The following is a 15525-nucleotide window of genomic DNA, read 5'->3' as shown; positions in this document are numbered from 1 at the left end:
ACGCTCAAGTCTGTGAGTTGAATGCACTCATCACACAGAAGTTTCTGAGAATACTTCTGTCTAGTTTTTAGGTGAAGATGTTTCATTTCCCAGCATAGGCCTCAGTGCGCTCCAAATATACACTAGCAGATTCCACAAAAAGAGAGTTTCAAAACTGCTCTTTCAAAAGAAGGGTCCAAGTCTGTGAGTTGAATGCACTTATCACAAAGAAGTTTCTGAGAATGCTTCTGTCTGGTTTTTATGTGAAGATATTTCCTTTTCCAGCATTGGCCTCAAACAGCTCCAAATATCCACTTGCAGATACTACAAAAAGAGAGTTTCAAAACTCTTCTATCAAAAAGAAGGTTCAACTCTGTGAGTAGAAGGCAGTCATCACAAGCAAGATTCTGAGAATGCTTCAGTCTAGTTTTTATTTGAAGATATTTCCTTTTCCAGCATAGGCCTCAATGCGCTCCAAATAAACACTTGCAGATTCTACAAAAGGAGAGTTTCCAAACTGGTCTATGAAAAGAAACGCTCACGTCTGTGAGTTGAATGCACTCATCACACAGAAGTTTCTGAGAATGCTTCTGTCTAGTTTTTAGGGGAAGATATTCCTTTTCCCAGCACAGGCCTCAAAGCTCTCCAAATATCCACTTGCAGATCCTACAAAAAAAAGAGTGTTTCAAAACTGCTCTTTCCAAAGGAACGTTCAAGTCCGTGAGTTGAATGCACTCATCACACAGAAGTTTCTGAGAATGTTTGTGTCTAGTTGTTCTGTGAAGATTTTTCCATTTCCAGCATAGGCCTCCAAGCGCTCCAAATAAACACTTCCAGATTCTACAAAAGGAGTGTTTCCAAACTGTTCGATGAAAAAGAACGCTCAAGTCTGTGAGTTGAATGCACTCATCACACAGAAGTTTCTGAGAATGCTTCCGTCTTGTTTTTAGTTTAACATATTCCTTTTCCCAGCATAGGCCTCAAATCTCTCCAAATATCCACTTGCAGAGTCTACAAAAAGAGTGTTTCAAAACTGCTCATTCAAAAGGAAAGTTCAAGTCTGTGAGTTGAATGCATTCAACACAAGGAAGTTTCTGAGAATACTTCTGTCTAGTTGTTATGTGAAGATATTTCCTTTTCCATCATACGACTCAATGCGCTTGAAATCAACACTTGCAGATTCTACAAAGGAGTGTTTCAAAAATGTTCTATCAAAACAAACGTTCAAGTCTGTGAGTTGAATGCACTCATCACACAGTAGCTTCTGAGAATCCTTCTGTCTAGTTTTTAGGTGAAGATATTTCATTTCCCTGCATAGGCCTGAGTGCGCTCAAAATATACACTGGGAGAACCTACAAAAAGAGTGTTTCAATTCTGCTCTTTCAAAACAAAGGTTCAAGTCTGTGAGTTGAATGCACTCATCACAAAGAAGTTTCTGAGAATGCTTCTGTCTAATTTTTATGTGAAGATATATCCTTTTCCAGCTTTGGCCTCAAACAGCTCCAAATATCCACTTGCAGATTCTACAAAAAGAGAGTTTCCAAACTCTTCTATCAAAAAGAAGGTTCAACACCGTGAGTTGAATGCAGTCATCACAAACAAGCTTCTGAGAATGCTTCTGTCTAGTTTTTATGTGAAGATATTTCCTTTTCCAGCATAGGCCTCAAAGGCTCTAAATAAACACTTGCAGATTCTACAAAAAGACTGTTTCAAAACTGCTCTTTAAAAAGGAACGTTGAAGTCTGTGAGTTGAATGCACTCGTCACAAAGAAGTTTCAGAGAATGCTTCTGTCCAGTTGTTATGTGAAGATATTACCTTTTCCAGCATAGGCCACAAAGCGCTAGAAATAAACACTTGCAGATTCTAGCAAAGGAGTGTTTCAAAACTGTTCTATCAAGAGTAACGTTCAAGTCTGTGAGTTGAATGCACTCATCACACAGTAGTCTCTGAGAATCCTTCTGTCTAGTTTTTAGGTGAAGTTATTTCATTTCCCAGCATAGGCCTCAGTGCGCTTCAAATATACACTAGGAGAATCTACAAAAAGTGTGTTTCCAAACTGCTCTTTGAAAAGAAAGGTTCAAGTCTGTGAGTTGAATGCACTGATCGCAAAGAAGTTTCTGAGACTGCTTCTGTCTAGTTGTTATGTGAAGATATTTCCTTTTCCAGCATATGCCTCAAAGCGCTCCGAATAAACAGTTGCAGATTCTATAAAAGGAGTGTTTTCAAACTGTTGTATCAAAAGGAACGTTCAAGTCCGTTAGTTGAAAGTTCTCATCATGCAGAAGTTTCTGAGAAAGCTTCTGTCTAGTTCTTATGTGAAGATATTTCCTTTTCCAGCATAGGCCTCAAAGCCCTCCAAATAAACACTTGCACATTTTACAAAAGGAGTGTTACAAAACTGTTATATCAAAAGGAACTTTCGTGTCTCTGAGTTGAATGCACTAATCACACAGAAGTTTCTGAGAATGCTTCTGTCTAGTCCTTATGTGAAGATATTTCCTTTTCCAGCATAGACCTGAGAGCGCTCCAAATATCCACTTGCAGATTCTACAAAAAGAGTGTTTCAAAACTGCTCTTTCAAGAGGAACGTTCAAGTCTGTGAGTGGAACTCACTCCTCAGAAAGAGGTTTCTGAGAATGGTTCTATCTAGTTTTCATCTGCATGTATTTCTTTTTCCACTAGACGCCGTAGTCGCTCCAACTATCCTCTTGCAGAAATTATAAAAAGTGTGTTTCCAAATTACAGTGTCAAAAGTCAGTTTCAACTCTGTGAGTTGAATGCACGCATCGCAAAGAAGTTTCTGAGAATGCTTCTGTCTAGCTTTTAGATGAAGATATTACATTTCCCAGCATAGGCTTCAAGGCGCTCCAAATATCCACTTGCAGATTCCACAAAAAGAGTGTTTCAAAACTGCTCTTTCAAAAGAAAGGTTCGAGTCTGGAAGTTGAATGCCCTCATCACACAGAAGTGTCTGAGAATGCTTCTGACTAGTTTTTATGTAAAGATATTTCCTTTCCCAGAATTGGCCTCAAACAGCTCCAAATATACACTTGAAGATTCTACAAAAAGAAAGTTTCAAAACTCTTATATAGAAAAGAAGGTTCAACTCTGTGCTTAGAATGCAGTCTTCACAAACAAGATTCTGGGAATTATTCTGTCTAGTTTTTATGTGAAGGTATTTCCTTTTCCAGCATAGGCCTCAAAGCGCTCCAAATAAACACTTGCAGATTCTACAAAAGGTGTGTTTCCAAACTGTTCTATGAAAAGGAATGCTCAAGTCTGTGAGTTGAATGCACTCATCACACAGAAGTTTCTGACAATGCTTCTGTCTAGTTTTTAGGTGAAGATATTCCTTTTCCCAGCATAGGCCTCAAAGCGCTCCAAATATCCACTTGCAGATTCTACAAAAAGAGTGTTTCAAAACTACTCTTTCAAATGGAACGCTCAAGTCTGTGAGTTGAATGCACTCATCACACAGAAGTTTCTGAGAATACTTCTGTCTAGTTTTTAGGTGAAGATGTTTCATTTCCCAGCATAGGCCTCAGTGCGCTCCAAATATACACTAGCAGATTCCACAAAAAGAGAGTTTCAAAACTGCTCTTTCAAAAGAAGGGTCCAAGTCTGTGAGTTGAATGCACTTATCACAAAGAAGTTTCTGAGAATGCTTCTGTCTGGTTTTTATGTGAAGATATTTCCTTTTCCAGCATTGGCCTCAAACAGCTCCAAATATCCACTTGCAGATACTACAAAAAGAGAGTTTCAAAACTCTTCTATCAAAAAGAAGGTTCAACTCTATGAGTAGAAGGCAGTCATCACAAGCAAGATTCTGAGAATGCTTCAGTCTAGTTTTTATGTGAAGATATTTCCTTTTCCAGCATAGGCCTCAATGCGCTCCAAATAAACACTTGCAGATTCTACAAAAGGAGAGTTTCCAAACTGGTCTATGAAAAGAAACGCTCACGTCTGTGAGTTGAATGCACTCATAACACAGAAGTTTCTGAGAATGCTTCTGTCTAGTTTTTAGGGGAAGATATTCCTTTTCCCAGCATAGGCCTCAAAGCTCTCCAAATATCCACTTGCAGATCCTACAAAAAAAAGAGTGTTTCAAAACTGCTCTTTCCAAAGGAACGTTCAAGTCTGTGAGTTGAATGCACTCATCACACAGAAGTTTCTGAGAATGTTTGTGTCTAGTTGTTCTGTGAAGATATTTCCATTTCCAGCATAGGCCTCAAAGCGCTCCAAGTAAACACTTCCAGATTCTACAAAAGGAGTGTTTCCAAACTGTTCGATGAAAAAGAACGCTCAAGTCCGTGAGTTGAATGCACTCATCACACAGAAGTTTCTGAGAATGCTTCCGTCTTGTTTTTAGTTTAACATATTCCTTTTCCCAGCATAGGCCTCAAATCTCTCCAAATATCCACTTGCAGATTCTACAAAAAGAGTGTTTCAAAACTGCTCATTCAAAAGGAAAGTTCAAGTCTGTGAGTTGAATGCATTCAACACAAGGAAGTTTCTGAGAATACTTCTGTCTAGTTGTTATGTGAAGATATTTCCTTTTCCATCATACGACTCAATGCGCTTGAAATCAACACTTGCAGATTCTACAAAGGAGTGTTTCAAAAATGTTCTATCAAAACAAACGTTCAAGTCTGTGAGTTGAGTGCACTCATCACACAGTAGCTTCTGAGAATCCTTCTGTCTAGTTTTTAGGTGAAGATATTTCATTTCCCTGCATAGGCCTCAGTGCGCTCAAAATATAGACTGGGAGAAACTACAAAAAGAGTGTTTCAATTCTGCTCTTTCAAAACAAAGGTTCAAGTCTGTGAGTTGAATGCACTCATCACAAAGAAGTTTCTGAGAATGCTTCTGTCTAATTTTTATGTGAAGATATATCCTTTTCCAGCTTTGGCCTCAAACAGCTCCAAATATCCACTTGCAGATTCTACAAAAAGAGAGTTTCCAAACTCTTCTATCAAAAAGAAGGTTCAACACCGTGAGTTGAATGCAGTCATCACAAACAAGCTTCTGAGAATGCTTCTGTCTAGTTTTTATGTGAAGATATTTCCTTTTCCAGCATAGGCCTCAAAGGCTCTAAATAAACACTTGCAGATTCTACAAAAAGACTGTTTCAAAACTGCTCTTTAAAAAGGAACGTTGAAGTCTGTGAGTTGAATGCACTCGTCACAAAGAAGTTTCAGAGAATGCTTCTGTCCAGTTGTTATGTGAAGATATTACCTTTTCTAGCATAGGCCACAAAGCGCTAGAAATAAACACTTGCAGATTCTAGCAAAGGAGTGTTTCAAAACTGTTCTATCAAGAGTAACGTTCAAGTCTGTGAGTTGAATGCACTCATCACACAGTAGTCTCTGAGAATCCTTCTGTCTAGTTTTTAGGTGAAGTTATTTCATTTCCCAGCATAGGCCTCAGTGCGCTTCAAATATACACTAGGAGAATCTACAAAAAGTGTGTTTCCAAACTGCTCTTTGAAAAGAAAGGTTCAAGTCTGTGAGTTGAATGCACTGATCGCAAAGAAGTTTCTGAGACTGCTTCTGTCTAGTTGTTATGTGAAGATATTTCCTTTTCCAGCATATGCCTCAAAGCGCTCCGAATAAACAGTTGCAGATTCTATAAAAGGAGTGTTTTCAAACTGTTGTATCAAAAGGAACGTTCAAGTCCGTTAGTTGAAAGTTCTCATCATGCAGAAGTTTCTGAGAAAGCTTCTGTCTAGTTCTTATGTGAAGATATTTCCTTTTCCAGCATAGGCCTCAAAGCCCTCCAAATAAACACTTGCACATTTTACAAAAGGAGTGTTACAAAACTGTTATATCAAAAGGAACTTTCGTGTCTCTGAGTTGAATGCACTAATCACACAGAAGTTTCTGAGAATGCTTCTGTCTAGTCCTTATGTGAAGATATTTCCTTTTCCAGCATAGACCTGAGAGCGCTCCAAATATCCACTTGCAGATTCTACAAAAAGAGTGTTTCAAAACTGCTCTTTCAAGAGGAACGTTCAAGTCTGTGAGTGGAACTCTCTCCTCAGAAAGAGGTTTCTGAGAATGGTTCTATCTAGTTTTCATCTGCATGTATTTCTTTTTCCACTAGACGCCGTAGTCGCTCCAACTATCCTCTTGCAGAAATTATAAAAAGTGTGTTTCCAAATTACAGTATCGAAAGTCAGTTTCAACTCTGTGAGTTGAATGCACGCATCGCAAAGAAGTTTCTGAGAATGCTTCTGTCTAGCTTTTAGATGAAGATATTACATTTCCCAGCATAGGCTTCAAGGCGCTCCAAATATCCACTTGCAGATTCCACAAAAAGAGTGTTTCAAAACTGCTCTTTCAAAAGAAAGGTTCGAGTCTGGAAGTTGAATGCCCTCATCACACAGAAGTGTCTGAGAATGCTTCTGACTAGTTTTTATGTAAAGATATTTCCTTTCCCAGAATTGGCCTCAAACAGCTCCAAATATACACTTGAAGATTCTACAAAAAGAAAGTTTCAAAACTCTTATATAGAAAAGAAGGTTCAACTCTGCGGTTAGAATGCAGTCTTCACAAACAAGATTCTGGGAATTATTCTGTCTAGTTTTTATGTGAAGGTATTTCCTTTTCCAGCATAGGCCTCAAAGCGCTCCAAATAAACACTTGCAGATTCTACAAAAGGTGTGTTTCCAAACTGTTCTATGAAAAGGAATGCTCAAGTCTGTGAGTTGAATGCACTCATCACACAGAAGTTTCTGACAATGCTTCTGTCTAGTTTTTAGGTGAAGATATTCCTTTTCCCAGCATAGGCCTCAAAGCGCTCCAAATATCCACTTGCAGATTCTACAAAAAGAGTGTTTCAAAACTACTCTTTCAAATGGAACGCTCAAGTCTGTGAGTTGAATGCACTCATCACACAGAAGTTTCTGAGAATACTTCTGTCTAGTTTTTAGGTGAAGATGTTTCATTTCCCAGCATAGGCCTCAGTGCGCTCCAAATATACACTAGCAGATTCCACAAAAAGAGAGTTTCAAAACTGCTCTTTCAAAAGAAGGGTTCAAGTCTGTGAGTTGAATGCACTTATCACAAAGAAGTTTCTGAGAATGCTTCTGTCTAGTTTTTATGTGAAGATATTTCCTTTTCCAGCATTGGCCTCAAACAGCTCCAAATATCCACTTGCAGATACTACAAAAAGAGAGTTTCAAAACTCTTCTATCAAAAAGAAGGTTCAACTCTATGAGTAGAAGGCAGTCATCACAAGCAAGATTCTGAGAATGCTTCAGTCTAGTTTTTATGTGAAGATATTTCCTTTTCCAGCATAGGCCTCAATGCGCTCCAAATAAACACTTGCAGATTCTACAAAAGGAGAGTTTCCAAACTGGTCTATGAAAAGAAACGCTCAAGTCTGTGAGTTGAATGCACTCATCACACAGAAGTTTCTGAGAATGCTTCTGTCTAGTTTTTAGGGGAAGATATTCCTTTTCCCAGCACAGGCCTCAAAGCTCTCCAAATATCCACTTGCAGATCCTACAAAAAAAAGAGTGTTTCAAAACTGCTCTTTCCAAAGGAACGTTCAAGTCCGTGAGTTGAATGCACTCATCACACAGAAGTTTCTGAGAATGTTTGTGTCTAGTTGTTCTGTGAAGATTTTTCCATTTCCAGCATAGGCCTCCAAGCGCTCCAAATAAACACTTCCAGATTCTACAAAAGGAGTGTTTCCAAACTGTTCGATGAAAAAGAACGCTCAAGTCTGTGAGTTGAATGCACTCATCACACAGAAGTTTCTGAGAATGCTTCCGTCTTGTTTTTAGTTTAACATATTCCTTTTCCCAGCATAGGCCTCAAATCTCTCCAAATATCCACTTGCAGAGTCTACAAAAAGAGTGTTTCAAAACTGCTCATTCAAAAGGAAAGTTCAAGTCTGTGAGTTGAATGCATTCAACACAAGGAAGTTTCTGAGAATACTTCTGTCTAGTTGTTATGTGAAGATATTTCCTTTTCCATCATACGACTCAATGCGCTTGAAATCAACACTTGCAGATTCTACAAAGGAGTGTTTCAAAAATGTTCTATCAAAACAAACGTTCAAGTCTGTGAGTTGAATGCACTCATCACACAGTAGCTTCTGAGAATCCTTCTGTCTAGTTTTTAGGTGAAGATATTTCATTTCCCTGCATAGGCCTCAGTGCGCTCAAAATATACACTGGGAGAACCTACAAAAAGAGTGTTTCAATTCTGCTCTTTCAAAACAAAGGTTCAAGTCTGTGAGTTGAATGCACTCATCACAAAGAAGTTTCTGAGAATGCTTCTGTCTAATTTTTATGTGAAGATATATCCTTTTCCAGCTTTGGCCTCAAACAGCTCCAAATATCCACTTGCAGATTCTACAAAAAGAGAGTTTCCAAACTCTTCTATCAAAAAGAAGGTTCAACACCGTGAGTTGAATGCAGTCATCACAAACAAGCTTCTGAGAATGCTTCTGTCTAGTTTTTATGTGAAGATATTTCCTTTTCCAGCATAGGCCTCAAAGGCTCTAAATAAACACTTGCAGATTCTACAAAAAGACTGTTTCAAAACTGCTCTTTAAAAAGGAACGTTGAAGTCTGTGAGTTGAATGCACTCGTCACAAAGAAGTTTCAGAGAATGCTTCTGTCCAGTTGTTATGTGAAGATATTACCTTTTCCAGCATAGGCCACAAAGCGCTAGAAATAAACACTTGCAGATTCTAGCAAAGGAGTGTTTCAAAACTGTTCTATCAAGAGTAACGTTCAAGTCTGTGAGTTGAATGCACTCATCACACAGTAGTCTCTGAGAATCCTTCTGTCTAGTTTTTAGGTGAAGTTATTTCATTTCCCAGCATAGGCCTCAGTGCGCTTCAAATATACACTAGGAGAATCTACAAAAAGTGTGTTTCCAAACTGCTCTTTGAAAAGAAAGGTTCAAGTCTGTGAGTTGAATGCACTCACCGCAAAGAAGTTTCTGAGACTGCTTCTGTCTAGTTGTTATGTGAAGATATTTCCTTTTCCAGCATATGCCTCAAAGCGCTCCGAATAAACAGTTGCAGATTCTATAAAAGGAGTGTTTTCAAACTGTTGTATCAAAAGGAACGTTCAAGTCCGTTAGTTGAAAGTTCTCATCATGCAGAAGTTTCTGAGAAAGCTTCTGTCTAGTTCTTATGTGAAGATATTTCCTTTTCCAGCATAGGCCTCAAAGCCCTCCAAATAAACACTTGCACATTTTACAAAAGGAGTGTTACAAAACTGTTACATCAAAAGGAACTTTCGTGTCTCTGAGTTGAATGCACTAATCACACAGACGTTTCTGAGAATGCTTCTGTCTAGTCCTTATGTGAAGATATTTCCTTTTCCAGCATAGACCTGAGAGCGCTCCAAATATCCCCTTGCAGATTCTACAAAAAGAGTGTTTCAAAACTGCTCTTTCAAGAGGAACGTTCAAGTCTGTGAGTGGAACTCACTCCTCAGAAAGAGGTTTCTGAGAATGGTTCTATCTAGTTTTCATCTGCATGTATTTCTTTTTCCACTAGACGCCGTAGTCTCTCCAAATACCCTCTTGCAGAAATTATAAAAAGTGTGTTTCCAAATTACAGTGTCAAAAGTCAGTTTCAACTCTGTGAGTTGAATGCACGCATCGCAAAGAAGTTTCTGAGAATGCTTCTGTCTAGCTTTTAGATGAAGATATTACATTTCCCAGCATAGGCTTCAAGGCGCTCCAGATATCCACTTGCAGATTCCACAAAAAGAGTGTTTCAAAACTGCTCTTTCAAAAGAAAGGTTCGAGTCTGTGAGTTGAATGCCCTCATCACACAGAAGTTTCTGAGAATGCTTCTGACTAGTTTTTATGTAAAGATATTTCCTTTCCCAGAATTGGCCTCAAACAGCTCCAAATATACACTTGCAGATTCTACAAAAAGAAAGTTTCAAAACTCTTATATAGAAAAGAAGGTTCAACTCTGTGATTAGAATGCAGTCTTCACAAACAAGATTCTGGGAATTATTCTGTCTAGTTTTTATGTGAAGGTATTTCCTTTTCCAGCATAGGCCTCAAAGCGCTCCAAATAAACACTTGCAGATTCTACAGAAGGTGTGTTTCCAAACTGTTCTATGAAAAGGAATGCTCAAGTCTGTGAGTTGAATGCACTCATCACACAGAAGTTTCTGAGAATGCTTCTGTCTAGTTTTTAGGTGAAGATATTCCTTTTCCCAGCATAGGCCTCAAAGCGCTCCAAATATCCACTTGCAGATTCTACAAAAAGAGTGTTTCAAAACTACTCTTTCAAATGGAACGCTCAAGTCTGTGAGTTGAATGCACTCATCACACAGAAGTTTCTGAGAATACTTCTGTCTAGTTTTTAGGTGAAGATGTTTCATTTCCCAGCATAGGCCTCAGTGCGCTCCAAATATACACTAGCAGATTCCACAAAAAGAGAGTTTCAAAACTGCTCTTTCAAAAGAAGGGTTCAAGTCTGTGAGTTGAATGCACTTATCACAAAGAAGTTTCTGAGAATGCTTCTGTCTAGTTTTTATGTGAAGATATTTCCTTTTCCAGCATTGGCCTCAAACAGCTCCAAATATCCACTTGCAGATACTACAAAAAGAGAGTTTCAAAACTCTTCTATCAAAAAGAAGGTTCAACTCTATGAGTAGAAGGCAGTCATCACAAGCAAGATTCTGAGAATGCTTCAGTCTAGTTTTTATGTGAAGATATTTCCTTTTCCAGCATAGGCCTCAATGCGCTCCAAATAAACACTTGCAGATTCTACAAAAGGAGAGTTTCCAAACTGGTCTATGAAAAGAAACGCTCACGTCTGTGAGTTGAATGCACTCATCACACAGAAGTTTCTGAGAATGCTTCTGTCTAGTTTTTAGGGGAAGATATTCCTTTTCCCAGCATAGGCCTCAAAGCTCTCCAAATATCCACTTGCAGATCCTACAAAAAAAAGAGTGTTTCAAAACTGCTCTTTCCAAAGGAACGTTCAAGTCTGTGAGTTGAATGCACTCATCACACAGAAGTTTCTGAGAATGTTTGTGTCTAGTTGTTCTGTGAAGATATTTCCATTTCCAGCATAGGCCTCAAAGCGCTCCAAGTAAACACTTCCAGATTCTACAAAAGGAGTGTTTCCAAACTGTTCGATGAAAAAGAACGCTCAAGTCCGTGAGTTGAATGCACTCATCACACAGAAGTTTCTGAGAATGCTTCCGTCTTGTTTTTAGTTTAACATATTACTTTTCCCAGCATAGGCCTCAAATCTCTCCAAATATCCACTTGCAGATTCTACAAAAAGAGTGTTTCAAAACTGCTCATTCAAAAGGAAAGTTCAAGTCTGTGAGTTGAATGCATTCAACACAAGGAAGTTTCTGAGAATACTTCTGTCTAGTTGTTATGTGAAGATATTTCCTTTTCCATCATACGACTCAATGCGCTTGAAATCAACACTTGCAGATTCTAGAAAGGAGTGTTTCAAAAATGTTCTATCAAAACAAACGTTCAAGTCTGTGAGTTGAGTGCACTCATCACACCGTAGCTTCTGAGAATCCTTCTGTCTAGTTTTTAGGTGAAGATATTTCATTTCCCTGCATAGGCCTGAGTGCGCTCAAAATATAGACTGGGAGAACCTACAAAAAGAGTGTTTCAATTCTGCTCTTTCAAAACAAAGGTTCAAGTCTGTGAGTTGAATGCACTCATCACAAAGAAGTTTCTGAGAATGCTTCTGTCTAATTTTTATGTGAAGATATACCCTTTTCCAGCTTTGGCCTCAAACAGCTCCAAATATCCACTTGCAGATTCTACAAACAGAGAGTTTCCAAACTCTTCTATCAAAAAGAAGGTTCAACACCGTGAGTTGAATGCAGTCATCACAAACAAGCTTCTGAGAATGCTTCTGTCTAGTTTTTATGTGAAGATATTTCCTTTTCCAGCATAGGCCTCAAAGGCTCTAAATAAAAACTTGCAGATTCTACAAAAAGACTGTTTCAAAACTGCTCTTTAAAAAGGAACGTTGAAGTCTGTGAGTTGAATGCACTCGTCACAAAGAAGTTTCAGAGAATGCTTCTGTCCAGTTGTTATGTGAAGATATTACCTTTTCTAGCATAGGCCACAAAGCGCTAGAAATAAACACTTGCAGATTCTAGCAAAGGAGTGTTTCAAAACTGTTCTATCCAGAGTAACGTTCAAGTCTGTGAGTTGAATGCACTCATCACACAGTAGTCTCTGAGAATCCTTCTGTCTAGTTTTTAGGTGAAGTTATTTCATTTCCCAGCATAGGCCTCAGTGCGCTTCAAATATACACTAGGAGAATCTACAAAAAGTGTGTTTCCAAACTGCTCTTTGAAAAGAAAGGTTCAAGTCTGTGAGTTGAATGCACTCATCGCAAAGAAGTTTCTGAGACTGCTTCTGTCTAGTTGTTATGTGAAGATATTTCCTTTTCCAGCATATGCCTCAAAGCGCTCCGAATAAACAGTTGCAGATTCTATAAAAGGAGTGTTTTCAAACTGTTGTATCAAAAGGAACGTTCAAGTCCGTTAGTTGAAAGTTCTCATCATGCAGAAGTTTCTGAGAAAGCTTCTGTCTAGTTCTTATGTGAAGATATTTCCTTTTCCAGCATAGGCCTCAAAGCCCTCCAAATAAACACTTGCACATTTTACAAAAGGAGTGTTACAAAACTGTTATATCAAAAGGAACTTTCGTGTCTCTGAGTTGAATGCACTAATCACACAGAAGTTTCTGAGAATGCTTCTGTCTAGTCCTTATGTGAAGATATTTCCTTTTCCAGCATAGACCTGAGAGCGCTCCAAATATCCACTTGCAGATTCTACAAAAAGAGTGTTTCAAAACTGCTCTTTCAAGAGGAACGTTCAAGTCTGTGAGTGGAACTCACTCCTCAGAAAGAGGTTTCTGAGAATGGTTCTATCTAGTTTTCATCTGCATGTATTTCTTTTTCCACTAGACGCCGTAGTCGCTCCAACTATCCTCTTGCAGAAATTATAAAAAGTGTGTTTCCAAATTACAGTGTCAAAAGTCAGTTTCAACTCTGTGAGTTGAATGCACGCATCGCAAAGAAGTTTCTGAGAATGCTTCTGTCTAGCTTTTAGATGAAGATATTACATTTCCCAGCATAGGCTTCAAGGCGCTCCAAATATCCACTTGCAGATTCCACAAAAAGAGTGTTTCAAAACTGCTCTTTCAAAAGAAAGGTTCGAGTCTGGAAGTTGAATGCCCTCATCACACAGAAGTGTCTGAGAATGCTTCTGACTAGTTTTTATGTAAAGATATTTCTTTTCCCAGAATTGGCCTCAAACAGCTCCAAATATACACTTGAAGATTCTACAAAAAGAAAGTTTCAAAACTCTTATATAGAAAAGAAGGTTCAACTCTGTGGTTAGAATGCAGTCTTCACAAACAAGATTCTGTGAATTATTCTGTCTAGTTTTTATGTGAAGGTATTTCCTTTTCCAGCATAGGCCTCAAAGCGCTCCAAATAAACACTTGCAGATTCTACAAAAGGTGTGTTTCCAAACTGTTCTATGAAAAGGAATGCTCAAGTCTGTGAGTTGAATGCACTCATCACACAGAAGTTTCTGAGAATGCTTCTGTCTAGTTTTTAGGTGAAGATATTCCTTTTCCCAGCATAGGCCTCAAAGCGCTCCAAATATCCACTTGCAGATTCTACAAAAAGAGTGTTTCAAAACTACTCTTTCAAATGGAACGCTCAAGTCTGTGAGTTGAATGCACTCATCACACAGAAGTTTCTGAGAATACTTCTGTCTAGTTTTTAGGTGAAGATGTTTCATTTCCCAGCATAGGCCTCAGTGAGCTACAAATATACACTAGCAGATTCCACAAAAAGAGAGTTTCAAAACTGCTCTTTCAAAAGAAGGGTTCAAGTCTGTGAGTTGAATGCACTTATCACAAAGAAGTTTCTGAGAATGCTTCTGTCTAGTTTTTATGTGAAGATATTTCCTTTTCCAGCATTGGCCTCAAACAGCTCCAAATATCCACTTGCAGATACTACAAAAAGAGAGTTTCAAAACTCTTCTATCAAAAAGAAGGTTCAACTCTATGAGTAGAAGGCAGTCATCACAAGCAAGATTCTGAGAATGCTTCAGTCTAGTTTTTATGTGAAGATATTTCCTTTTCCAGCATAGGCCTCAATGCGCTCCAAATAAACACTTGCAGATTCTACAAAAGGAGAGTTTCCAAACTGGTCTATGAAAAGAAACGCTCAAGTCTGTGAGTTGAATGCACTCATCACACAGAAGTTTCTGAGAATGCTTCTGTCTAGTTTTTAGGGGAAGATATTCCTTTTCCCAGCACAGGCCTCAAAGCTCTCCAAATATCCACTTGCAGATCCTACAAAAAAAAGAGTGTTTCAAAACTGCTCTTTCCGAAGGAACGTTCAAGTCCGTGAGTTGAATGCACTCATCACACAGAAGTTTCTGAGAATGTTTGTGTCTAGTTGTTCTGTGAAGATTTTTCCATTTCCAGCATAGGCCTCCAAGCGCTCCAAATAAACACTTCCAGATTCTACAAAAGGAGTGTTTCCAAACTGTTCGATGAAAAAGAACGCTCAAGTCTGTGAGTTGAATGCACTCATCACACAGAAGTTTCTGAGAATGCTTCCGTCTTGTTTTTAGTTTAACATATTCCTTTTCCCAGCATAGGCCTCAAATCTCTCCAAATATCCACTTGCAGAGTCTACAAAAAGAGTGTTTCAAAACTGCTCATTCAAAAGGAAAGTTCAAGTCTGTGAGTTGAATGCATTCAACACAAGGAAGTTTCTGAGAATACTTCTGTCTAGTTGTTATGTGAAGATATTTCCTTTTCCAGCATAGGCCTCAAAGGCTCTAAATAAACACTTGCAGATTCTACAAAAGGTGTGTTTCCAAACTGTTCTATGAAAAGGAATGCTCAAGTCTGTGAGTTGAATGCACTCATCACACAGAAGTTTCTGAGAATGCTTCTGTCTAGTTTTTAGGTGAAGATATTCCTTTTCCCAGCATAGGCCTCAAAGCGCTCCAAATATCCACTTGCAGATTCTACAAAAAGAGTGTTTCAAAACTACTCTTTCAAATGGAACGCTCAAGTCTGTGAGTTGAATGCACTCATCACACAGAAGTTTCTGAGAATACTTCTGTCTAGTTTTTAGGTGAAGATGTTTCATTTCCCAGCATAGGCCTCAGTGAGCTACAAATATACACTAGCAGATTCCACAAAAAGAGAGTTTCAAAACTGCTCTTTCAAAAGAAGGGTTCAAGTCTGTGAGTTGAATGCACTTATCACAAAGAAGTTTCTGAGAATGCTTCTGTCTAGTTTTTATGTGAAGATATTTCCTTTTCCAGCATTGGCCTCAAACAGCTCCAAATATCCACTTGCAGATACTACAAAAAGAGAGTTTCAAAACTCTTCTATCAAAAAGAAGGTTCAACTCTATGAGTAGAAGGCAGTCATCACAAGCAAGATTCTGAGAATGCTTCAGTCTAGTTTTTATGTGAAGATATTTCCTTTTCCAGCATAGGCCTCAATGCGCTCCAAATAAACACTTGCAGATTC

This window comes from Pongo abelii, chromosome 17, assembly GCF_028885655.2.
Source record: "Pongo abelii isolate AG06213 chromosome 17, NHGRI_mPonAbe1-v2.0_pri, whole genome shotgun sequence".
NCBI lineage: Eukaryota > Metazoa > Chordata > Mammalia > Primates > Hominidae > Pongo > Pongo abelii.
Note: the sequence above shows the minus strand (reverse complement) of the source record.